The 15298-nt window shown below is 42.6% G+C and overlaps 2 protein-coding genes across 8 annotated transcripts in view; one reads left to right on the top strand and one right to left on the bottom strand.

Moving 5' to 3' along the window:
• Positions 1-8365, bottom strand: part of KLF7 (KLF transcription factor 7) — a 445941-nt gene extending 437576 nt beyond the window's left edge. The window contains exon 1 of one of the 2 annotated variants that reach the window (XM_060301949.1): positions 8139-8365. The gene's annotated coding sequence lies outside the window, so the exon portion shown is untranslated. The remainder of the gene's footprint in view (positions 1-8138) is intronic. The other variant, XM_060301951.2, reaches the window with a different exon arrangement.
• Positions 8366-8419: 54 nt separating this feature from the next.
• The window catches only part of CREB1 (cAMP responsive element binding protein 1), a 56481-nt gene continuing 49602 nt past the window's right edge, over positions 8420-15298 (top strand). For 5 of the 6 annotated variants that reach the window (XR_004038807.3, XM_030853577.3, XM_030853585.3 and 2 more), the window contains exon 1: positions 8420-8710. The gene's annotated coding sequence lies outside the window, so the exon portion shown is untranslated. The remainder of the gene's footprint in view (positions 8711-15298) is intronic. The other variant, XM_060301948.2, reaches the window with a different exon arrangement.

Genomic DNA, 15298 nt, shown 5'->3' with positions numbered 1-15298 from the left:
TCACATCGATGGAATTATAATTTGCTTTCTTCTCAAAGCAAATTCCCTCTCCCACTTTTCATTCTACAACCAGGCAGTAGAGCACAGTGGCTAAGAGCGCAGGCTCTGGAGCCAGGCTGCCTGTCTGGGTTCACATTCTGACTCTGCCACTTGCTAGCTCTAAGACCTCGGAGACGTTTATCTCATCATCCCTCCATGCTTCAGCTTACTCATCTATAAAATGTTCCTAATGTTAATATTTTCCTCATTGAGTTATTATGGGGATTAAGTTAGTTAATAAATCAAAAGTGTTTAAAACAGTGCCTGGCACAAAGTAAGAGCTCAATAAATCTTCACTTGTTGCTGCTACCAGTTTTATTTGCCAACCACTGGCCTTTTGTAAATTTCCAAGAGGATAAGAGGCCATCTGACTTTGTTTACATGGCACTGCTTTCAGTCACAAGGAAGACAAGAATGCAGCAGTACTAGTAGCTAACCACCTGGTCCTCAGAATAGAAATAAGAAGCAACCAGAATCTTCCCGATCAGTTCTGACTCTGAGACATGGGAAGATCAGAAAGCTTCAAAGAGGTCTTCAACTCTTTCAAGTTCTATGGAACTGAGACAGAGATGGCAGAGAGCGTGGCCATGATGAAATCAAGCCCCACAAGAAGGCAAAACTTTGGTGGACCCACCATGATTCAGGCTGCAACACAGAAACAATATTTATAGATGCATACAGAGATGATCAAACTGAGAGAGACCTGTTTACACAAACCAATGCCAGGAGATTAAGTCCAGAATTTCAACTTCGTTCACGCAACAAACATTTGAGTGCCAGCTATGTACAAGACACTGTTCTAGATGTTAAGAATATAGCAGTGAAAAAAGAGACAAAAGTACCTGCAAACACAATAAATGAGCTAAGTAGATAACATACCAGAAAGTGACAGGTGCTATGGAGGAAAACTAAGTAGCAAAAGGAGATACGCAGAGCAAAAGATCAAAGAGAGAGGTGGGGTGTACGGTGAACAGTTTTCATCAGGGTAGTAAGGGAAGGCCTCACAGAAATGCGGACGTTTGAGCAAAGACCTGAGGAGATGAAGAGGACGTGGAAACGTCTGGAAAGAGCATCCCGAGCAGAGAGAACAGCAAATGCAAAGTCCCTAAGGGGAGTGGGTCCAAAGTGTTTGAGGAACAGCAAGATGGTCAACAGGCCTCTGAGCAGAGAAAGGTAGGGTAGGAAGAGCAGAAAGTAAAATCAGAGAGGAAATGGGGTCTTGTAGGCCTAACTGTAAGAATCACAGCTTTTTCTGAGTGAGATGGGGAGCTACTGGATAGTTTTGAACAGAATCATGGTGTGGTCAGCTTTAAAGTTTAAAAGGATCACTCTGGCTGCTGGGCTGAGAAAGGAATGAAGGTTAAGGGTGGCTGATGTAGAATCCTAATCAAAGGTAACAGCGGCTTGGACCAAGCTGGTATCAGTGGAGATTGGAAGAGCGGTCACATATTTTGAAGAGATAACAACAGGATTTGATGACAGATTGGATGTGGGGTGTAAGAGAGCTGCTGAGTCGCCCTCAGCAATGGGAATGATGGAGGTGCCATTAACTGAGATAGAGAAGGTTGTAGGCAGAGAAGGTTTCTGAGGGGAGGCGAGATCTGGAGTTTGGTTTTGGGTTTAATAAAATGGAGAGGTCTATTAAATACCCAAGTAGAGATGCGGAGTTTCTTGGATATACAAGGCTGAATCTGAGACTAGGGAGTTGTGAGCTTATTTATCATATCCAATGCCATAAGAATGAATGAGACACTGAGGGAGAGAGTATAGTAACAGAAGAGGTCCAAGGACAGAGACCTGGGACACTCCAATATTGAGAGGTCAGTGAACAAAGGAGATTGAGAACAATGACCAGGAGTGCACGATGAAAATCAGGAGAGTGAAGTGCCCTGTAACACTGAAGAAACAAGTGTAACAAGTGAAGAAAGTGTTACAGGGAGGAAGTTGCAATCAACTGTGTCAAGTGCTGCTAAGTGAGACCACTGAGAACAGGCCATTGGATTAAGAAATGTGGAGAGCAGTTTTGGTGGAATGCTGAGGGCAAGAGCTAGCTGGAGTGGATTTAACAGAAAATGAGAGAAAAGAAATTGGGACAGTAAATATATAACTCTTTCCGAGATACTTACTGTAAAGAGAGCAAAAAAATGGGACAGTAGCTAGAGGAGAAAGTAGAAATGGAGAGTTTTGTTGTTGCTGTTGTTGAAGATTAATTTTAAGCAACATATTAATTTACATAGGGAACTATAACTGGTAAACAGAACAGAAATAGATGTAACAGATCAGTGCTTTCTCCTCTCTGTTGGAAAACTATTGGGAAAGTACAATTAAAGTCACAGGATTACTTCATGCGTGCTGACAACAGCTCCACCTTGCGCTCTTTCCAATTATGAAGACTCTCAAGCATCCATCTACACTGCAGGGGAAGAACTGCTAAGGAGATCAGATGTTTGAATCACGTGGGCAGGGTACCGGTCCCTTGACCAGTGCTGGAAAAACTCTAACCATTCATTCTTTCTTTCATTCAAGAAACATTACTGAGCACCTATTATATGTCAGTTACTAGGGATGCAAGTTCAACAAAACACAACTTTGCCTTTAGGGAGCTCATGGTTCAATAAAGGATGCAGACAAACAAATGAATAGTTCCCATGTAATGTTAAAAGAGGTATGAGTACATATAAGGGACAAAAGTTGAATTAAATAGTTAACTATTTAGTATGGGGACATTTGGGTCATTCCTTTTTTTTTTTTTTTTTTTTTGCTGTTATAGAGAGGTGTTTGGGATTTCAATTGTTTCCAGGAATTCTTATTGATAACTGTTACATCAAGATTATAGGAAATCTTACCAAATAAGAAGGAAAACTATTATATTCCTGCTCATTACAAAAGCAACCAAGAAAATAAATCTGAATAGTATGAACCACCTGAACACAGGCAAGTTGGGAATTCATTCAACAAACATATATTGAGCACCTATTATATGTCAGGGCATGGTTCCAAGTGTTTGAGATACATCAGTAAACAAAAGAAAGATAATGCTTTTCAGAACGTGTATTTTAGCAAGGGAGCCAGTCAACAATAAACATAAATAGTAGTAAAACAGGGTTTCCCTGGTGGCTCAGTGGTTAAGAATCCGCCTGCCAATGCAGGGGACACGGGTTCGAGGCCTGGTCCAGGAAGATCCCACATGCCGTGGAGCAACTAAGCCTGTGCGCCACAACTACTGAGTCTGCGCTCTAGAGCTCGTGAGCCACAACTACTGAGCCCACGCGCCACAACTACTGAGCCCACGTGCCACAACTACTGAAGCCTGCACACCTAGAGCCCGTGCTCCACAACAAGAGAAGCCACTGCAATGAGAAGCCTGCCCACCGCAACGAAGAGTAGCCCCTGCTCACCGCAACCAGAGAAAGCCTGCGTGCAGCAACGAAGACCCGTCGTAGCCAAAAAATAAATAAATTTATAAAAAAAAAAAAGTAGTAAAACAGACAGTATATTTGAAGGTAATAAGTGCCATAAGAAAAAATAGGGGTGATTGAGGTGGGTGTCAAATTGTAATTTTAAGTAGTATTGTCAAGGCCTCAGTGAGAAAGTGACATTTCAGCAAAGACCTGAAGGAGGTGAGGGAGTTAGCTCTCTTGATATTTGGAAAAAGAGCATTTTAAGCACTGAAACAGCCCCCAGGTGCTAAGGCAGAAGAGTGGCTGGTGTACGGCAACGGAAGTAGGGGGAAGTTCTTAAGAAGCAATTGCAGTAATCTAGGTAAGAGATGAAAGTATTATACATCCAGCTCACTTGCAGTGGAGGTGCTAAGTAGTCAGTTTTTGGATATATTTTGAAGGTACAGCCAATAAAATTTCCTACGGGAATAGATGTGGGATGTGAGAGAAAGGAAGGTATTAAGAGTCATTCCAAGATTTCTAACCTCAGCAATTAAGATGGGAAAGACTGCAGGTGCAGATGTGAGGGGGAAAATCAGTTCAGTTTTCGACATATTGAGTTTGAGATGTCTATTAGACACCTCTGTATCACCTAGGATCCTCTTGGCCTCATTGCCTGTAGGGTCTTCTACCACTTATTTTGTCTTCATTGCCATGGCCAACCAACCTCAGGCAGTAACCACCCAATAGTGCTTTGCCTCATGCTCAGGCCACACATCTCACACAGGGGTCTGTTTGGTGCCCACATGAAACGGAAGTATGTGTATGTTGCAGAGGAGGGTAGTGTTAGCATCCTCTGACTGAATCTTAACCTCCTGTCCTGACTCACTACTTTTCCCTACCCTCACTTCCCCAAGATTGTACTCCCTAATAAAATAAGAGCACAGAAGACTGCCTCAGATTCTGCTTTCTGGGAGAACCAAGGCTAAGACAACATCCAAGTGGAGGTGTGAGTAGGCAGTTGTTTAAATGAGTCTAAAGTTTGGGAGAATGATTTGGGAAGATATAATTTTGAGGGTTGTCAGCATGGGCATTGTATTTACAACCATGACGCTAGATGAGGGCACAAAGGAGTGAACAAAAAAGAGAAATGTCAGAAAGAGGAGAAGTTGAAGATTTTATGCTATTACCTTTGAGAGCAGAAACAATGTTTTATTTACTGCGATAGCCCCAGTTTTGTAGTACATAGCACAAAATAGGTGCTCAACAGGTATTTTTAGAATAAACAAAATAGGTCACCATGGCCTTGGGGTTAGGTAGAAAAACAAATTAAGTCCTGAGAGGTGATGAACTAGAATAGGCAGTGTTCATGGAACTTGAGTTCACAGTGAGGGTGAAAATTAGGTTCAACAGCGGAAGCAAGAGAGAAAAATAACAGGAAAAGGAAGCCGTGGTTAGAAAAAAGCTCTCAGATACCACTTTCTCCTTGAAGCCTTTTATAATCATCTCTTGAGACCTTCCCCCTTTGCCATCTTATCTACCTTATACTATGTCAACTTACATCCATGTGTTCTTCCCTACTTTCATCTCCCCAATATTGACCCTGTTTTCCAATTGAAAAATTGAGTCAAAAGTGGGAGTAGCTTTCAAGTCCCAGAGATAAAAACGGATGCTAAAGTTTGACATTTCTAGTTCATTTCTATGGTTTATGGAGATGCCAGAGCACATATATGAAACTGGGAGACTACATTTCAAATCTAAAGTATATCCAAAGCATTTAGTAAAATAACTTGCACTTGAATGACTGGATGACTGAATGAGTGAATGAACAAAATTAGGTGAAAACAGAGGCCAGGAGAGCGTAAGTCAAGGAGAAAGTATGACTTAATAACTGTTTGAGGCCCACTGGTCTGAGAGTAGGGCACAAGTGAATAGGAGAAGTGGGCCTGCAGTCCCACTAGCACCTAGGAAGCACCCAGGAAGTCAGCAAAGTAACTAAGGCATGAAGAGGTAGGCCCTAAATGAAGATCAGTGTGAACAGAAAAGAAGAATATATGGAAATTTTTAAATAAAAAATTACTGTATTTGGTGAATGAGAAGCATTGGTTATGAGCAAATAATTCTAATATTTTGATATCATGTATAGGGCCAGGGTAAGAAGAGCAGGAAGATAATAAGCTCAATTTTGCAAATGTATTTGACACAAGGGTGAGATATACAAATAAAGCTAGTAATAGGCAACATTTAAATAGACACTTATTACATGTCACTGTGCCAAGTACACTTTCCATGAATGATCTCATTTAATTACCACAGTAACACTATGATATAGGTGCTATTATCATCTTCTCATTTCACAGATGGGAAAACTGAGGCGCAAGAATGAAAAATATGCCCAAGTCACACAGCTAGTAAGTGGCTGAACCAGGATTTGAACCCCAAAATATTAAGGATTTTTTCCCAGGACCATAGAGATATTCATTATTTGTTCAATATTTACTGAGCACCACTACATTCTAGACATTGTGCTGGGGATGGGAGGAGAGAAATTCTGGTGGTGAACAAGACAGACATGGTCCCTACCTGCACAGACCACACATGGACATTAAACAAATAATTACAAGTATGATGAATCAGAAAAGAATCTCAGGGGAAGGGAATAGCATGTATAAATTCCTTGAGGTGAGAGTTTACAGTAGGGAACAAGAGAAAAGAGCCTGGAAAAAATAAGACGACTAACATGGCTGGAGTGCAGAGAGCTAGAGGGACTGCTGGGGAGGCTGGGAAGAAGACGAGCCCAGATAATGGAGGGCCTGGCCTTAATGACAAGGACTTAAGATTGTGTTCAGTAAGCAAAGGGAAGGACTGAAGGAATTCAAGCAGGGTAGTGACTTGATCAGATTTGTATTTGTTAAAATTTGCTCTGGCTGCAGTATGGCAAATGGATTGGAATGAGCCAAGAGCAGTTTTGTAGGACCTCGATGGTAGTTAGTGCAGAACTTCAAGCAAGAGATGAATGTAGCTTAGACTAGAGTGGGATGAGAAGCCACAAATCCTATTTTTTTAAGGCAGGTCTAGGTGATTCTGATGTGTGTCGGAGGTGTCTTAGGTTTCTGAACTGAGTAGATGGACAGGCTGTACTTTACTGATCCGAGGTCTACGGGAAGAGGCTTTTGGAGGGAAGAGGTTGAGTTTGACATCAAGTCATCCAGATGAAAGTGTAGCACAGGCAGTTAGAAATATGAATCTAGAGTTCAAAAGCAAGATCTAGGCTTGAGTTTTGAGCTGGACAGTCTTTGGCAAAGGGTATTTGAAGCCACCGGAAAGAGGATGAGACCACCTAGGAAAATGCACATGGTGGGACTCGAGAAGAGGATGAAGCTCAACAGGATTCCAATATTTAACAGTTGGCTAAAGGAGGAGAAGCTGGTTGTTAAAGAACAACCAGAGAGGTAAAAGAAAACAAGAGCAGAGGGCAGAGAATATTTGGATGAGGCTGTGGGCAATGGTGTAAAATGCCAGAATGAGGTCTTGTAAATGAGGCCTGAAGCTTGTCTGTGACAATTCAGAGCTGATTCAGGTGTGTGGTAAGAACAGAAACTAGACTGGAGAGGGCTGAGGAGACTGGGACATGAACGTCCACGGGGTAAGAGACAATCGCGGTTGGAGAGGGATTTAAAGAGAAAAATGTTTTCCAAAAAATGAGAGACTTAAGAATGTTCAAATACTGGACAGAAACGCCGGTTGAGAAGGAAAGGTTGAAAATAACAGAAGGAAAGGGGGATATTCTTCAGCCCAAAGAGAAAGGACGAGGGGATCTACAGGACCAGGCTAGGGAACTCTTTCTTTTTCAACAGTAAGTCAATAAGGGACGGAGCTCTGTTTTGGACCCTCTCGGCTTCCTAAAACATGTTTGCTTTAAGGGACTGAAAGTGAATTACAATAGACATGAAAGCCCGGGAGAGGACTGTCGAGTTCAATAAAAAGGATAATGGTAAAGTCGGTATCGTGTCTCGGGTGACCTCTGAAAGGGCAGTTTCAGCAGCTTCGAGGCAACGGAAGTCACACTGCGGGTTCACAGGGGGAGCGGGTGGTGAAGAAAAGGGTGCAGCCGCTGCAACCCTGTGCTGCAGAAAACGGGCTGTGAAAAGAAACCGACACAGGATGGTGCAAAAAAAAAAAAAAAAAAGGCGGGCAGGTGGAGGAGGAAGGTAAGACATTTCGAAAGTGTAGAAGAGCAACCTCGGATAGGGCAGGTCACGGCTCGGAGGCCGAACATGTGCCCCCCAGGCCTGGCCGTCCTCGCTGTTGTACTGAACCCCGCCAAGGTGACCGGAGTCCCAGAGCCTCCGTCCCCCGAAACAGAACGGCCCCGCCGGCGGGCGCCAGGTTTCTCAGCGGATTCTCGAAGCAGAGCCGCCCAGCCCGCCCAGAGGGGCGGAAGACCCTCCCCACAGGGGCCAACGACGCCCCCGGGCCGCGCCGGCGCAGCGCCGCGGCCTACCGTCCCAGAGTCCAGCCCAGGCCCCAAGCCTCGGGGGCGACCGCAGAGCCGCTGCAGGCCTTCCTCCCCAGCTCGCAGTACTCTCGCACTCAGGCGCGGCCCCGACCCAGTGGCGCGTCTCCCCCGTCCCGGCAGCGTTTGAAACTTCCCGGGGCTGGCGGCGCTCGGGGACCCAGACCCGGCACGCCGCAGCCGCCCTAGAGCCCGCCGCTTACCGCCGCAAGGGCAGCCCGCGCGGGGGTTTCCATCGAGCAGTCGACGCCCCTCGGGAATTCCCCACCCCGCCACACACAAACCCTAACTCTTCCTGCAAATTTCCGCCGCCGGTTTTATCCGTCGATAAGCGGCAGGGCGGGGGAGGGAGGAGGGGAGGGGGAGGGGGGGCTTAGATCATTCCTCCCCACCCCTGGCCCCAGACCACCTCCGCCTTCCCTCTCCCCGCGGAAGCCCTCCGCCGTGCCCGAAGGAACTCGAAGGTCTTCGGCAAGTTCCGCCTCCAGCGCTGAGGGCGGGGCCGCTCGAGCTCCTCCGGGCCGAGCTCGGCTGTTTCCGTGCGCGGCCGCTGCGCACTCGGCACTGGGCGGCGCTGGCTGGCTCCCTGGCTGCGAGTCCTCAGTCGGCGGCGGCTGCTGCTGCCTGTGGCCCGGGCGGCTGGGAGAAGCGGAGTGTTGGTGAGTGACGCGGCGGAGGTGTAGTTTGACGCGGTGTGTTACGTGGGGGAGAGAATAAAACTCCAGCGAGATCCGGGCCGCGAACGAAAGCAGTGACGGAGGAGCTTGTACCACCGGTAAGAGGAGCAGGAGGAGGAGGCAGGAGCCGGAGAGAGCCGGGGGGACGGAGGGGGGACGGGGAGGCGCCGGACACCAGCGCTCGGGGCCTTCCCCTCGCAGGAGGGGCCGTGGTAAAGATGGAGCCTCCGCCCGAGCCCCACACCATCGCCGCCGCTCGCAGCGAACAAAGAATAATGGCGGCGGACTGGAGCCAGCGGCGGCCGGGGCGGCAGCGACTCTGCCTGCAGCCAGCGGCGGCGCTCATGGCGGGGGGCGGCGGGCGGGGTGGGAGCCGGCGGCCGGGGGTGTGTGCGGGCGGCCGGCCGCGGCGAGCTGGCGCCCGCGTTCCCGCCGCCGCCGCCGGGCCGAGCGGGGCCCGGCGCGGAGCCGGGAGCCGGGAGCCCGAAGCCACCCCGGGAGAGGCCGCCCGCCGGCCTGGCCCTGCCGGGCGCTGCCCCCCGCTCCGCCCGCCCGGCCCCCGCCGCCCGCCTCGCCCCCGACCCGGCCCGCCGTCCGCCCGGGCAGCGCCGCCGGGGTGCCCGCGGGGGGTGGAGGAGGAAGAAGGCGACAGCTGAGGGCAGAGGAGGTGAAGGCGCCTGCCTTCTCGGTAGCCTCCTTGTCTGCATGCCCGCTTCGCGAGGGGAAGCGCTGCTCCGGCTGACCTACTCTCTTCTCCACTCTCTCTTTGTGCAATAAAGTTCGAAACCCAAGGTTTCCTTTCGTACTGTATTTTATTCACGCCCTTTTTCCCTGCTCCCACCCCGTTGGAAAGATGTTTTCTGTGTTTTTCTACTTACATGAAGCAATGAGAACTCTCGCTTTTTAAAATAATTTTTGACTCTTATCCTCACCCTCTTTTTTTAAAATCAGTAGTCATGGAAATGCATTCTTTCGGGAAGGGGGTGCTAAGAAAAACATATTGGTAGTAACTTTTTAAAAACTGTTGGGATCTTGTAAAAGGGAAGCTGATGTTTGAAAACAGTTTCGGTTTTAACCCTTTTCAATAAGGGAATAATCACTTGAGAGATTTTGAAACACTTCGTTGAAACATATTAGCCGATGTACTTTTGTTTTACATCACCTTTTTTGGGGGGGCGGACAACCGTGGTGTTGGGTCTTCTGGATCTCCCCATGTACCCCCTGCCATGTTTCGCACATCTTTCTGTCTAAATGTAAACAAGAGATTGGTTAATACTAATTCTAAAAATAGGCATTTAAAAGTATCCATTATTAGTCTAGCGTGCGGTAGGTAACCCCAGCCCCAGAGCGACAATAATTTAAGCCGCAAAGGTTTATTTTTTCTTTCCCTGTTGGGGAAGAGGGACAGCAGAAAAGTCATTGACACATCAAAGATTAAAAGACAATTTTTAAAGGACCTGGGATATGACCTATTTAAGTTTGTCTTGCCTTCTTCAGAAGTTAGAATTTCATGCTAGCCTTAGCTTGCAACAGTTTTGCCTTCTAAAGGTTTAAGTTAATATAAAAGATACTTTTGGTTGCAAGCTATTGAAATCTTTTACACTCATTTCCTGAATTAAAAAATAAAGCCAAAATGGTTATTTTAAGTGATGCAAAAGATGAACAGGTTATTTGTTTTTAAAATACCTGTCTTAGGGTGTGATAGAATTGTGATTGATACAAGGTTTCTTGTTAGGAATAAATATTGTTAGTAGAAGCACTGTCTTCTGATTTTCTGTTTGCAAGTCACTTTTCCAAAACCTACTTTGCTGTATTGCAAGTCTTTAAAAAACCACCTTAGCAATTTGTCATTACCAAGAAACAATTAAGAAGATGTAATAAAGAGTTTTTCCATAAGAATTGGGAAGATGATTTTATTTCCAAACACTGAGGAAATTATGGTCTTGATGATACTATAGATTACTGGTTTTCCTTAACGATTTTCTGCAAACCAGCATAAGTTGAGTAACAGACTATATGACAATGGCTCTTCCTTTGTTGAATTAGAAAAAAAAGTTTTCTGATAGGATTTTTCTTCAGTCTTATCCAAAAGATTTTTTAGAAAATTTTATTTATAAATTCATAATCTAATTCTTTTAGTAATCTCAGGTGAAACTTTTTAAACTTTTATATTCATTAATATTTGAATATTCATTTAGAGCTTGTTACTAAATTATACTTTTGCTCCCTCCCAGGGATCAGCAGAAATTACAGTTAAATCTGCTTGAACCTTTTTTTAATGGACATGTATTCAGAAAGCCAATGAGTCTTTGACACAAATTGACTGAAGAATATTAAAAGGACACTTTTTATGGAATTTAAGACTTTAGTGTTACACTTTTCGAATGATTTTTTTTTCCACATAAGGACCTAAGGAAACTTAGAAACCTGATTCATAAAATGGCACCTTCCTTTTTCTGCTTTCTGAAATTCATTTTCATGATTAGATCTGATTAATAGACTTTTTGTTTCTTCATAGAGAAGTAGCTTTATTTTGTTTTTCATTCTAAGACATTGGGTTTTGTTTTGGGGGATATAATATGGTTGCAGTAAAACCAAGTATATGTCTCCCACTTCACCTCATTTTAAAAAATCTTTTTCCTTTTTTTACACAGTAGAAAAAAATTATTTACTTGTAACCTAATGCTTACAATGTATCACTGAAATTTATAATTTCATTTCAGTATCTTATCAGGAATGGTTATGTAGACTTGTTTATAGCCAGCCTGTGACATAATCTTGTAAGCATATCTTTCTTCATGATACAGTGTCACCTCCAGTGATGGCTTCTTTATTGAATAGTTAGAGCTCAAATCTGAATTTAAGGATATAGGGAATGGAAAAAATGAAAAGATTGGTTTTTTTCTTACTCATGTATGAACTCATCTCTACATTATCACTTGAGACACAGTTTGTGGTACTTCAAATATTTAGCATTTACTGTGACAGAGAATGTAGTTAATGGAAAGAGCATGGGGTTTGGGAATCACATGCCAGTTTGAATCCTCCTGTTGCCACTACTATCATGTGCCTACCCTCAAGGAATTTTGTGACCTACAAGAAGTTTCTTGATCTTTCTCAGCCTTAGTTTCCTTATCTGATAAAGCTACTTTATAGCATTGTGAGATAATTATAAAGTACTTCCTTAAGGATTCAATTAATGACAGCTATTTATTTTTAAGGTTTATTTTAACTTCCTAGCTTGGAACCTTGGGCAAGTTTCTTCTCCATACCTCAATTTGCTTGGTCATAAGTGTACAATATCTAGCTCATACAAATGTGGGAATTAAATAAGTTAATGCATATTAAACATGAGGCATGTCACAAGTGCTCAACAAGTGTTTCCTATTATGTTTTAAATTATTCATCATAATTGTTACTGTGTTTTAATACACTGGGCCAGAAGCTGCAGCAAATCCAAAGATGAATTACATTGTCATATCTCTACCCTCAAGGAACTTTTGGGGACATGATGACTAACAATGCAGAGTATTATGTCATCAGAAAGCAGTCAAAGGAAAGAGAGATCACACCTGAAGATGGAAGAAAGGATTATGTTTTGTATTTCCAGTTTTATTTTTTTAATAAATAATTCATTCAGATAGTCCGTAATTCAAAACACATAGGATGTAATACAGCAGGGAGTCATGTGTTTTGCCCTCCAGTCACCCAAGTGGCACCAATTTCTTGTTTGTCCTTTCAGAGGTGTTCTGTCCATATACAAGCAAATATGTATGTACTCTCCTCCCCGCCCATCCCTTTTGTACAAATGATAGTATACTATGTACACTCATATATCTTGCTATTTTCACTTAACATGGTTTAGCAGTTGGTTTGTGTCAGGACATAAAGAGCTTCATTCTTTTAATTATGAGGCACCTCATCATCTGGATATACCTGTGTTTGTTAACCGGTTGGTGAGCTGATTTTATTTTTAGCTCTTTTGTGACCATTTAAAGTAAGGAATGCTGTCATTATGCCTTTATTTCTTTAAATGAAAGATTTCGTTTGAATGAGAGATGCCAATTTGGAAATTATTTGAACTGCCTTAATTACCTTTTTAGTTTCAGGGTTTTTTTTTTAAGTTTTATTAAAATGATCGCGATGTACATGAAGAGGAAAGCAAGCTGTAGAAGATTTAAGTCTCAAAGTGAATTTAATCTGAATTTAACTCTTGTTGTGGTTCTTATAGCCCTGAACAAACTACTTCCTTCTGTTATTTCAACCAAAAATAGTCTATAGTTTTCTCTCTGAATGAGAAAGAACATCTCATGTAGTCCAGACCTTTTATTAAACAGACTATTCTCATGGACTATTACTACCCAGTAATCCTGATTAGTGTACTAGCTTTCTCCGAGTTAATTTTTTATATACTCATTAACTTATTTTTTGATGATTTTCTAATGTTTCTTAGTGTCATTATCAGTGAGTTTTATATTTGATATCTAAATAAATGGTGAGTTTCTTCTGTATGATTGTCTACTGAGACTTTACTGCTGAGATAATTTTTTTTTTCTTTTCTTTACTGTGAAAGTCCTTGGTCAACCAGTTGACCCAAGTAATACTCATTTCAACTAGAAAACAAAACAAGTTTCAGTACCTCTGTTTCTTTTTTGGACCTTCTAAGCAGCATTTAACTATAGTTCATTTTAAATATACATGCTGTTAGTGTATTTATCTTTAAAATACACATGCTGTAAGTTTTTTAAGTTGATTAAGCTTAGAAAATGATAACTAATACTCTAGCAGCAGGGACACAAAAAAGTCCCTTATCTTTCAAAAAAATCATTAAATGAAGCTGTTATGGTGTATCTCATTCTTTGTATGCTTACGTTGACAGTTACATATGTTAAAGCTTTTAATGAAAGAATATTGTCTTACTATTATTTTGAGGATTTACTAGTATTTTTATATAAAATACTAATACATGCTATTTTTGCCCACTCAGTGACTAAAATGTTTACAAAGCACTTATCTTTCTAGATTTGGTTGGGGGTGGGGGGGGGGAGTGGATAATTGAAATCTGTAAAGGCAGAAAAGTTTTCTTCTGGAACATATCTGGAGGCTACCAGGGAATTAAATGATTTCTCACAGTGTCATTGTATCAGTGAATTGCCTTTTGGGGTAGAGGTAAAGGTCTAGAACTAGAACAATGGCTACTTGTTTTCCTCTGCCAATTTAATACGTATGCTAACTCAGTCATTATATGTGCTTAGTCTGGTTAAACTTTTTGGAGTTGTAAGAAGAAAGTATGGTTTTAAATTTATTTTGTACTATCAATCTGTAAATGTAGGTTTTTGAGACATACTTGAAACACAGATAAGAATAGCCATTTGTTTCTCTTCTCACCCAGCATGCCCCTCTTTCCTTAGTATATACAAAGTCTTATCTTGCGTCCTGTTTGTTTTATTTTATTTTGTTTTGCATTCTTCTCTTAGCTCTGCCAGTCCTGGCCCTGGAAAGATATGTTTTGTTATTTTACCTAGTTTTGTTCACCTGTCTCCTAGGTTACCAATAAGAAGGGAGGGAGGGGAAGATTTATCATTCATACTTTGGTGTTAATTCCAGCAGATAAGTAGAAGACAGTATTTTACATATCCAGTGATGAAAAATTTACCTTTATGTATTTAATCAATTCTTGAGGCTAGTTACGTGAATCTCAACTTAACAATAGTACCCCTTGTTAAACTTTGAAATGCCTGAGTTGCTTTTTCTCAGGGTTGAAGTAAAGTAATAAAAGTTTACCATAAATGAGATGGACTGTCTGAACAAAGTCTTCCTGGCTGGATTAATCTAGACTCTGAATAGTCTATCAACAGTCAAGGTTTGGAGAGTAAGAGGTCTGAGGGATCGATGGTAAGTTTTTTCCTAAAGGAGAGAAGTAATGACTGACATTTGGTTGGAGAAGAGAGAATTAAGTGAGAAGTTAAAATAACTAATGACCTTGGTGTCAGAGTAGAGGGTATGTCTGAGAATTTATTTATACCAATGGTAATAGAAAATGTCTTTCCCAAAGATTAGTGAATCGTCTTGGAAACTAAGATTTCTTCAATTTTTTTTTTTTTTTTTTTTTTTTTTGTGGTACGCGGGCCTCTCACTGTTGTGGCCTCTCCCGTTGCGGAGCACAGGCTCCGGACGTGCAGGCTCAGCGGCCATGGCTCACGGGCCCAGCCGCTCCGCGGCATATGGGATCTTCACGGACCGGGGCACGAACCCAGTGTCCCCTGCATCGGAAGGCGTACTCTCAATCACTGCGCTACTGGTGAAGCCCTCTTTCTTCAATTTTAACTCTTTTCCTAATGAGCTGGTTATCTGCATGTGAGTTTCTGGTTATAATTATATGACAGCATAGATGTAACAAAGTGTTTGTTATCTAAACAAAGCTGAATAACAATTTTTAGAGTTGTTATCCCTATTTGTGTAAGCGATTAGCAGTAGGAGACTCAGAAATATCTTGTTTTTCATCACTGAAGTGAAAATTATTGCTTGTTCTGAATTCTGTACTCTTAAAGGGGTGTCATTTCCTTAAAAGTGTCAGTAGCAGCTTTATTGTTTGCTGTTATGGTTTTACTTCCTGCCATTTATCAATCTAGTCATTTATTCAGTGAATGTTTATTGACCATTAGCTTTTTTGTATTTGGTGGAAT

The sequence above is a fragment of the Globicephala melas genome, chromosome 7, assembly GCF_963455315.2.
Source record: "Globicephala melas chromosome 7, mGloMel1.2, whole genome shotgun sequence".
NCBI lineage: Eukaryota > Metazoa > Chordata > Mammalia > Artiodactyla > Delphinidae > Globicephala > Globicephala melas.
Note: the sequence above shows the minus strand (reverse complement) of the source record. Positions and strands in the feature narration are given on the sequence as shown.